This window comes from Cebus imitator, unplaced genomic scaffold (genome assembly GCF_001604975.1).
Source record: "Cebus imitator isolate Cc_AM_T3 unplaced genomic scaffold, Cebus_imitator-1.0 Scaffold172, whole genome shotgun sequence".
Lineage (NCBI taxonomy): Eukaryota > Metazoa > Chordata > Mammalia > Primates > Cebidae > Cebus > Cebus imitator.
This window is the reverse complement of record NW_016107487.1, coordinates 1,793,082-1,802,925: the sequence shown is the minus strand read 5'-3', so window position 1 is coordinate 1,802,925 and position 9,844 is coordinate 1,793,082. Positions and strand designations below refer to the sequence as shown.

Genomic DNA, 9,844 nt, shown 5'->3' with positions numbered 1-9,844 from the left:
CTTTGGGGGGTGATGCGGGTGGAGAAACACCTTCTCTTCCTTCGTATCTATTCCAGTGGTAGAAGGAGAAGCCAATGGGAAGTTGCTTTTACTTTTCCTGGGGAATAGCTCAGAGAAAGCAGTTTAGAACTCAAGGCCATTCTAAGAATTTAAAGAATTTTTTTAAGATAAGAAATGAATCCCCAGCCAGATGCAGTGGACTCTTAGTTTGAAGAGATCGTAAAACAGAACGACAACAAAGTCTTATTAGAAAATTAGAATCCTTCTCTGAGAAAACATCAAATGGCAGATGGCGCCGGTGCAGCAAGGGGGGAGGGCGGGGGTGGAGGCCCTGGGGGAGGTGGGACAGGGAACCTCGGTGGCTTCCGACGAGGTTTCGGCAGTGGCATCCAGGGCCCAGGTTGAGGCTGTGAACGGAGCCAGGCGAGGATAAGGAGTGGATGCCCGTCACTAAGCTGGGCCACCTGGTCAAGGGCATGAAGATCAAGTCCCTGGAGGAAATCTGTTTCTTTTCCCTGCCCGTCAAGGAATCTGAGATCATTGACTTTTTCCTGGGGCCTCTCTCAAGGACAAGGTTTTGAAGCTTATGCAGGTGCAGAAGCAGACCCACACTGGCCAGCGCACCAGGTTCAAGGCGTTTGTTGCCACTGGGGACTACAATGGCCATGTGGGTCTGGGTGTTAAGTGACCACCACCATCCGCGGAACCATCATCCTGGCCAAGCTCTCCTTTGTCCCCGTGTGCAGAGGCTACTGGGGGAACAATATAGGCAAGCCCCATACCATCCTTTGCAAGGTGACGGGCCACTGTGGCTCTGTGCTGGTGCGCCTCATCCCCGTGCCCAGGGGCACTGGCATCATCTCGGCATCTGTGCCCAAGAAGCTGCTAGTGATGGTTGGTATCGATGACTGCTATACCTCAGCCAGGGGCTACACTGCCATCCTGGGTAACTTCGCCAAGGCCACCTTTGAGGCCATCTCTAAGACCTATAGCTATCTGACCCTGACCTCTGGAGGGAGACTGTATTCACCAAGTCTCCCTATCAGGAATTCACTGACCGCCAAACCCACACCAGAGACTCTGTGCAGAGGACCCAGGCTCCAGCTGTGGCTACAACATAGAGTTTTTAATACAAGAAAAATAAAGTGAATTAACCCTGAAAAAAAAGAAAATTAGAATCAAGTAACATTTACTTGAAAAATGCCTACTTCTCTGTGGATTTCTATAATCTGTATATCTGTTCTTTTCAAGACTAATCCAGAAGATACATATATTATAGTTCACAAGGAACAGACCCACTAAGAAGTGGCATCACAAAGTGACTTTCAGTAAAAGCTATCCTTTATTTGACCACCTTGGTCCTCACTAAACCCTGAAAATGTTCAATCATGCAAACATGATCAAACGTCATTGATCATGGGTCTGTGCAATTCAAGCAGCCTCTTTCCCAACCCCAGCCTAGAAGAGAATGAAAAAGATGGCCATGAATCAGTAAGAAGTACAAGTGGGCTGGGCACGGTGGCTCACGCCTGCAGTCTTAGCACTTTGGAAGGCCAAGGCAGGAGGACCACTTGAGCCCAGGATTTCAAGCTCTACAAATACAATTTTTTAATTAGCCAGATGTGATGGTGCATACCTGTGGTCCCAGCTACTTGGGCGATTGTGAGGTGTGAGGATTGCTTGGGCCCTAGATGTCAAGGCTGCAATTGTGCCACTGTACTCTGCCTGGGCAACAGAGTGAGACCCTGTATCAAAGAAATAAAAAAGGGCTGGGCGCGGTGGGTCACACCTGTAATCCAAGCACTTTGGGAGGCCAAGGCGGGTGGCTCACGAGGTCAAGAGATCAAGACCATCCTGGCAAACATAGTGAAACCCCGTCTCTACTAAAATATAAAAATTAGCTGGGCATGGTGGCACGCGTCTGTAGTCCCCGCTACGAGAGGCTGAGGCAAGAGAATTGATTGAGCCAGGAGGCGGAGCTTGCAGTGAGCCGAGATCATGCCACTGCACTCCAGCCTGGCGACAGAGCAAGACTCTGTCTCAAAAAAAAAAAAAGAAGAAGAAGTACAAGTGGCCCTCCCATCAGCTGTCAGTGCAGAGGCAAAGCCCTGAGCAGGAGAGCACATGAAATAAAAAGGAACACAAGGTGTGAGGTCTACCTCTTTCTAACTTTTATGTGTGTTTCCATCTCCCCAGCCCCAGCCCAGCCCCCGCCCAGCCCCCCACCCTCATCACCCCTCACTGATAGACACCTATATAAACACCTATTCCACCTTTCACTAAAAACTCCTCCATGCAAAAGCTGTAGTTTTGTGTCAACAAAGCATTCCACCCCTAGGTCAAAAAAAGAAAAAACCTTGGAAATTTGGTCATGTGGTTCATAATCTTTCTGGAACTTACCTAATTGTAAAAAGACCCAAAAATAGAGGGACTTCTGTTCCCTATAGGCAGAGAAGTGACAGAGACTATTTTGTAGTTCAATCATCTCTTCCTTTCTGGAAATTAACAGCTCGTGTCTCTATTGATTTAACATGCTGTTCCTGTGATACAGTGGGGGGGTTCACACAAGTAATGAGGACACGCCGTTCTGTAATTATTGAACCCTTCTTGTTCTCTTTTTTGTAATTTTCTCCACATGATAACAACTCCAGTATATGGAAGAATCTACTAAAGGGAACGAGACCAACGTCTGTGTGTCCTCCTGCATTTTAAAGATATAGATTGAAACACACTGTAGAAATAAGGAGATTTCAGCCTGTGTCATTGCATTGTGCTTCTGAACCACAAATATTCTTGTGAAAGAGCAGGCTCTGCAATACATTAGAACAATAAGCCATTGCCTGGGCAGGAAATTGAGGGAGGAATGAACATATTCCTTGATTTTCTTTCCTGGGTCTCTGACTCTTTGTTTCAGAGTACTCTGGGGCTATGTTTGCTTGCAGTGATATCAGCTTGCTGCGGGTAGAAATTATGACGGTGGCCTAAATTAGGAACCATGACTTCAGTGTTGGGATAAAGACGAGGAAAACGGAGAGGAGGCTGGAGCTGCTGTTTAAAGTACAGTAAATGGAGTAACTGTCAGGATTGATCAGTTACTTTGTACCAAATTCAATCTTCAGGGATGATTCTTCCCTTTGTTTTGAGGAAGGAAGAAGCAAAGTCCTTTATTCCTCATGATTTTAAGGACAAGGAAGAGTCTTTCAAATTGTGAGAGGAGGGAAAATAAAAAGAGAAGCCTCAATAAAAAATAAAAATTTTAAAAAAAAGAAAAAAGAGAGAAGCCTCATTATCCTGATCACTTAGCAAATGTTCAATGAGCATCTTCTTTTTTTTTTAGACAGAGTCTTGCTCTGTCCCCCAGGCTGGAGTGCAGTGGCACAATCTCAGCTCACTGCAACCTCTGCCTCCCAGGTTCAAGCGATTCTTCTGCCTCAGCCTCCCAAGTAGCTACAGGCACACACCACCACACCCAACTAATTTTTGCATTTTTTAGTAGAGATGGGTTTCACCATATTGGCCAGGCTGGTCTCGAACTCCTGACCTCGTGATCTGCCCACCTTGGCTTCCCAAAGTGCTGGGATTACAGGTGTGAGCCACTGCGCCCAGCCCAGTGAGCATCTCCTTTGTGCAGAAGCCTGAGCTGGCAATGCAGGAGAAGCCCTGTCCCCACTGTGGAATGGGGAATTGCGTGGGTGGAGAGGTCACCATAACATCTGGCTTGTGCCATGTTTGGACACTGTTTCAGTCTCACACACTATTACAAGTCAGTGAAGTTTGTCTCCAGAATCCTCCTCCCCATTCCTACCTCGTCTGGTCATCCCTGTGTGGTCTTCGGGTTTTGTCCCATTGCCTACGAACCTGGACTCTTCCATTTTATTTTCCCCTCCCTGAATGCACCATCATTCCTTCTCTCACTTAAACTCTGAATGGTGCTGTGGAAAAAACATCAGTCTGCCCTCACTGACTGAACTTTGATAAGTCATTTCATTTCCTTGAGAGTCAATATTTCCTGGAAATAACAATAGCCAACACTTGTATTGTGAGGATTACATGAAATAATGATTGCGAAATTCCTTATAGCTAACTTTTTTTTCAATTTTTAAAAAATAGGCCAGGTACAGTGCCTTGCGCCTGTAAATCCAGCGCTTTGGGGGGCTGAGGTGGGTGGATGTCTTGAGGTCAGGAGTTCAAGACCAGCCTGGCCAACATGGTCAAACCCAGTCTCTACTAAAACTACAAAAATTAGCCTGGTGTGGTGGTGTGTACCTGCGGTCCCAGCTACTTGGGAGGCTGAGGCACAAGAATTGCTTGAACCCGGGAGGCGGAGGCTGCAGTGAGCCGAGATCACACCACTGCATTCCAGCCTGGATGACAGAGTGAGACTCTGTCTCAAAATAAATAAATAAATACATATATATACATACATACATATATATATATACACACACACATATATATACACACATATATATACATACATATAGAGAGAGACTCTGACACATCTCTCTCCCTCTCTCTCTATATATATAGATAGATGAATAGAGAGAGAAACAGGGTTTCATTTATATATATGACAGAGAGAGAAACAGGGTTATATATATATAGAGAGAGAGTCAGTATCACCATGTTGGCCAGGCTGGTCTTCAACTCCTGAGCTCAAGTGATCCTCCCACCTTGGCCTCCCAAAATGTTGGATTACAGGCAAGAACCACTGCGTCAGGTCATGATAGTCAATTTTTACAGAAGATGTGGCACAGGCCGACACCATGCTGAATGCTCTGTGTGCAATATCCCGTGTTGTCCTCCAGTCAGTAATGCAGGCATTCTCTTCCCCATTTACAGTGAGGAAACTGAAACTGAGACTCAGTCGCTTTCTCCAGTCACATAGCCAGTTTGTGGAAGGGTCAGGACTGAATCAGTTTGTGTCTTACTCCAAAGTCTGTGCTAGTAACCACAATACCACACTGCCTCTGTAAATGACCCTGTAAAAGTTATGTCAACAGAAGATAAGTTTACTAGAATCACAGCTAACATAGTACCATTCCTTGTTAGACAAATCTGAGTGTACCAGAGATCATGTCATTTACAGATTTTTTAAAATTCAGGGCAATTAATTTACATGGAACCACAGGCTTTTACAGGTGAAAGGGACCTTTGAGATGATCTAGGCTTGTGTTTTTCAAATTCTGCCTCTCAGAGGCCCCACATCAAGGTCTGCTTTGATCTGTTCCAAATGCATTTTTATTGGTAAGCAGCATTTTGTCTGAAGAATGGTTCTACAGCTTTTCTTTTCTAATTCACACACTATTGTTATACAGTCGCCTTTTTTGTGGCATTTTACTGAAGCCTTTAAAAAGAAAAAGAGGCTCAAGTTTTCCTGACTTCTGATCCAGGAGTCTCTCCATTACTCAGCCCTATCTCTTGACACACTGTGTCCAATGCAGTAAAGGATTGAGATGTTAAAAATTAATAATCAAGAGGGACTTTTGGAAAGAAATATCTTAAGAGAGCAAATAGGCCTGACTGATCTAAGACAAGGCAGCGTAAGTCTCAACCACGAGAAAATGAGGCGTGGTAATGGGAATAAAATAAAAAGATTTTGAGGAGGCTTGGAAATGATGGCAGCAATGACTATTACGGAAGTTTTGTCCTATGGGAATAAACAGAAACGTAACATTTTGTTACAGGAAAGGTGTCCAGGTCCAGACCTCAAGAGAGGTTTCTTGGATCTCGTTCAAGGAAGAGTTCAGGGAGAGTCCATGCCTCCCCTTTTTAGACCATACAAGGTAACTTCCTGATGTTGCCATGGCATTTGTAAACTGTCGTGGCACTGGTAGGAGTGTAGCAGGGAGGACGACCAGAGGTCACTCTGTGGCCGTCTTGGTTTGGGTGGGCTTTAGCCAGCTTCTTTACGGTAAGCTGTTTTATCAGCAAGGTCTTTTTCTCAGTCTCCCAAGTAGCTGAGATTACAGGTGCCGGCCACCACGCCCGGTTAGCTTTTTGTATTTTTAGAAGAGACAGGGTTTCATTATGTTGGCCAGGCTGGTCTTGAACTCCTCCTTGATCACCTGGCCTCAGGTGATCCACCCGCCTCAGCCTCCCTAAGTGCTGGGATTACAGGCATGAACCACTGCGTCCAGCCTGTCAGCAAGCTCTTTATGACCTGTATCTTGTGCTGACCTCGTATCTCATCCTGTGACTTAGAATGCCTTAACCATCTGGGAATGCAGCCCAGTAGGTCTTAGCTTCATTTTACTCAGTCCCTATTTGAGATGGAGTTGCTCTGGTTCAAACACCTATGACAATTTCATAAGGTTCTTATGTTCATCCATTCATTCCACCATCATTTATAAACCGTCTGCTGTATGTCAGGGAACTGTCGTAGGCAGAGGGACCACAGGGTGAATAAAACAGTGTCCCTGGCCGGGCGAGGTGGTTCATGCCTGTAATCCCAGCACTTAGGGAGGCTGAGGCGGGTGGATCACCTGAGGTCAGGAGTTTAAGACCAGCCTGGCCAACAAGGTGAAACCCCATCTCTATTAAAAATAATAAAAATTAGCCGGGCATAGTAGCGGGCACCTGTAATCTCAGCTACTCAGGAGGCTGAGACAGGAGAATCACTTGAACCCAGATGGCAGAGGTTGCAGTGAGCTGAGATCATGCCATTGTACTCCAGACTGGGCAACAAGAGTGAAACTCTGTCTCAAAAAAAAGCAAAAGCAATGTCCCTGCACTCAAGAGGCTCGCAAATGAGTGTGGGGTTGGCCATGAGGCTGAGGGGTCGTGCTGTAAAACCAATGATTGAGATTTATAAAGAATCCTACAGGTACTTAGAGAAGAAACATCTCATCCAGCCATTGGTGGGGAGAAGGTGGTGGTCAGGAAACACTTCCCAGAAGACAGAACACTTGAGAGAACTCCAAACAAGAAGAGATCAGCATGGATGAGTAGCCTTGTTTTCACCTTAGGTAGAACAGAATTTAGTTTCTTTCTACTTTCTCTGATGAGGCAGAGATGGGCAAGATAGCAAGACTTTGTGACTATAAGCTACAAACTGATAAACCCAAACCACATTGTCTCAGGGTGATTACTAACCAGAATTTCTGCTTTCAATGACTAAAAATAGTTTCTTCTGATTATTTTTTCTCACAGAGATGAAAATAACTATTCCTCAGAGTCAGAGCTGGGGCGGGGGGGTATCTTCCTCAGTGATCACTTAGCTCTCACCCACTTTGGATGGCTTCTAAATAAGTGCATACTGTGGCAGCTACACTACATATCTATGGGATGCTTGCAAGAATACGAAAATGAACTTTACTAGTTATGAGAGACTTCATTGCTGAAGCAAATGGACTCTAAATTACAATGGTTCAAACCCAATAGATGTTTATCACACAGAAGGCAGGGTGAATATTCCAAGTCAGCAGCAACGCTCTTCCACATGGGCAATCATGACCCCAAACTCCTCCATCTGAGAGTCAGATTTCCTAAGGGCTCAATATCTCTTTGGTCCAGTTAAAGGAAGTGGGCTAGGGAAGGAAGGTGTGGACCTTAAAGGTCTACACCAGGGACTAGTACACCATATTTCCCATTGTATTTTGTTGGCAAAAAATAATCACACGGCCACAGACGTCTGCAGGGGCTGCTGGGAAAGTTAGTTCCAGGTTGGGCAACTGCTTCCAGTCACAACTTTATTGCTGTGGACAAGGAAAATTTTGGTGAGCAGTTACTGTCTTCCTCCAAAAACTGAGAGAAAGAAAATGGATGAAATGTATAGACACAGAATATCTAAGTTAAGTTACTAATAAAAATGCCTCTCAGCTCCAGAATACTGTATTATTATTCGCTTGGTAATATCAATACCTGATCAGATACATCCTTCTTAAAAGCTTCAGATAGAAGCCCATCCATAAATCAGCAATAACCAGGTGATTATATATTGTTTGTTAGTTAAAATCCTGGTTTATTTTTTTAAATTCAAGAATCTGATAATGAGATAGAATTAACTGTAAGGGTTATTGCCGAGTTTAAAATGAGGAAACTGAGGTCAGTATAAGAAAAATTAAATGCCATGTTTATTCAGCTCCCTGGTGAGGTTCTATGGTCCCGGGGAAAGGGGCCAGATAAGTCACACTGACTTCCTGGGGTGTGGGGTTTTTATGGCTATGAGGAATGAGCAGCAGCTGGGTGCTCTGATTGGCTCCAGGGGAGCAGGATTGGAATGGGGTGGGCCGCTATTGGTTGGCAGGTTGTTGGGCGGGTTTTCTGGCATGATAGCCAGCCAGGGTTGCATTAGCCGGAGCCTTCCAGGGGAGCCATGCGGCCTAGCTAGGTGCCGAGTGCAGAGCCTGGTGCCGGGTGCAAAGGTGGGTGTGTCCGGCCTCCCGGGGCGGCAACCAGCCTTACATGAACATCAGGAAATTATGGGAAGCTGTCAGATTTTTCTAATCAGAGCAATTTAAAAACATAAATATTTTTCAATGCCTGTCCTATGCTAAATATTTTGGGGTAATATTTTTTTAAAACACTATCATAACCATGTATTTATGTACATACACACACAATTAAGACTGAAATACAAGTGATATAACTCGGTGATATTACTGATTGCCAAAGGGGTTACTCAGAAACAAATGTAGGTCAGAAAGCATGGTGAAAGGAAGATTTGAGCAAAGCCTTTAGCTGTGGGTAACATGTTGATAGCTATAATAGATGGCGACATAGATTGGATGTTTGTCCCCTCCAAATCTCATGTTGAGATGTGTTCTCCAACATTGGAGGTAGGGCCTGGTGGAAGGTGATTGGATCACAGGGGTGATCCCTCATGAATGGTTTAGCATCATTCTCCTTGGTGGTAAGTGAGTTCTTACTCTGAGTTAACGAATGAGATACCTGGTTGTTTTAAAAGTGTGTGGCACCACCCCCCCTTAACTCTCTTGCTACCACTCTCACCATGTGAGATGTCACTTCCCCCTCTCACCTTCCGCCATGATTACAATCTTCCTGAGGCCCTCACCAAAAGCCAGGCATGTGTTGGTGCCATGCTTGTACAGCCTGCAGGATTGTGAGCCAGGTAAACCTCTTTTCTTTATTAATTATCCAGTCTCAGTATTCCTTTATAGGAATGCAAGAATGGCCTCACATGGATGGGAAGTCATTACATGTATCAAAGTTCCAGAAGCAGATGAGAACAAAACATATATGCGGGGCAGAGGAGAGATCATCATCATGAATGTGGAAATGGATAACAGTGACTCATTATGATGGACATTCTCCATGAATGAGATGAGGAAGAATGGCGGTTAATCTTCTATTCTTCAGGTGAAGCTGAGTCAAAAAGTAGTATGTATAGCTTACAAACAGAATGAAGACATTCTGTTACTGTCTTCATTGAAACATTTTGAAACAGCAATTTAAATAGGTTATATTTAATCATTTATTGAAAATGTTTGCTGGGCATGGTGGCTCATGCCTGTAATTTCAACACTGTAATTCCAAGGTGGGGATTACTTGAGGTCAGGAATTCGAGACCAGCCTGGCCAACATGGCTACTAAAATAACAAAAACTAGCCAGGCAGGGTGATATGTGCTTGTAGTCCCAGCTACTCGGGAGGCTGAGGCAGGAGAATAGCTTGAACCCAGGAGGTAGAGGTTGCAGTGAGCTGAGATCGCACCTCTGCACTGCAGCCTGGACAACAAGTCCATCCCCCCCCCCCAAAAAAAAAGAGAAAAAGAAAATGTTTGCCTTTAAAAAAATTTTTTTTTTTTTTTTTTTTTTGAGATGGAGTTTCGCTCTTGTTACCCAGGCTGGAGTGCAATGGCGCGATCTCGGCTCACCGCAACC

At 44.8% G+C, this 9,844-nt stretch overlaps 1 pseudogene; it reads left to right on the top strand.

Annotated features, from left to right (window-relative positions):
• The first annotated feature begins 282 nt into the window (after positions 1-282).
• LOC108315520 lies at positions 283-1,121 on the top strand (annotated as a pseudogene).
• The last annotated feature ends 8,723 nt before the right edge of the window (positions 1,122-9,844 follow it).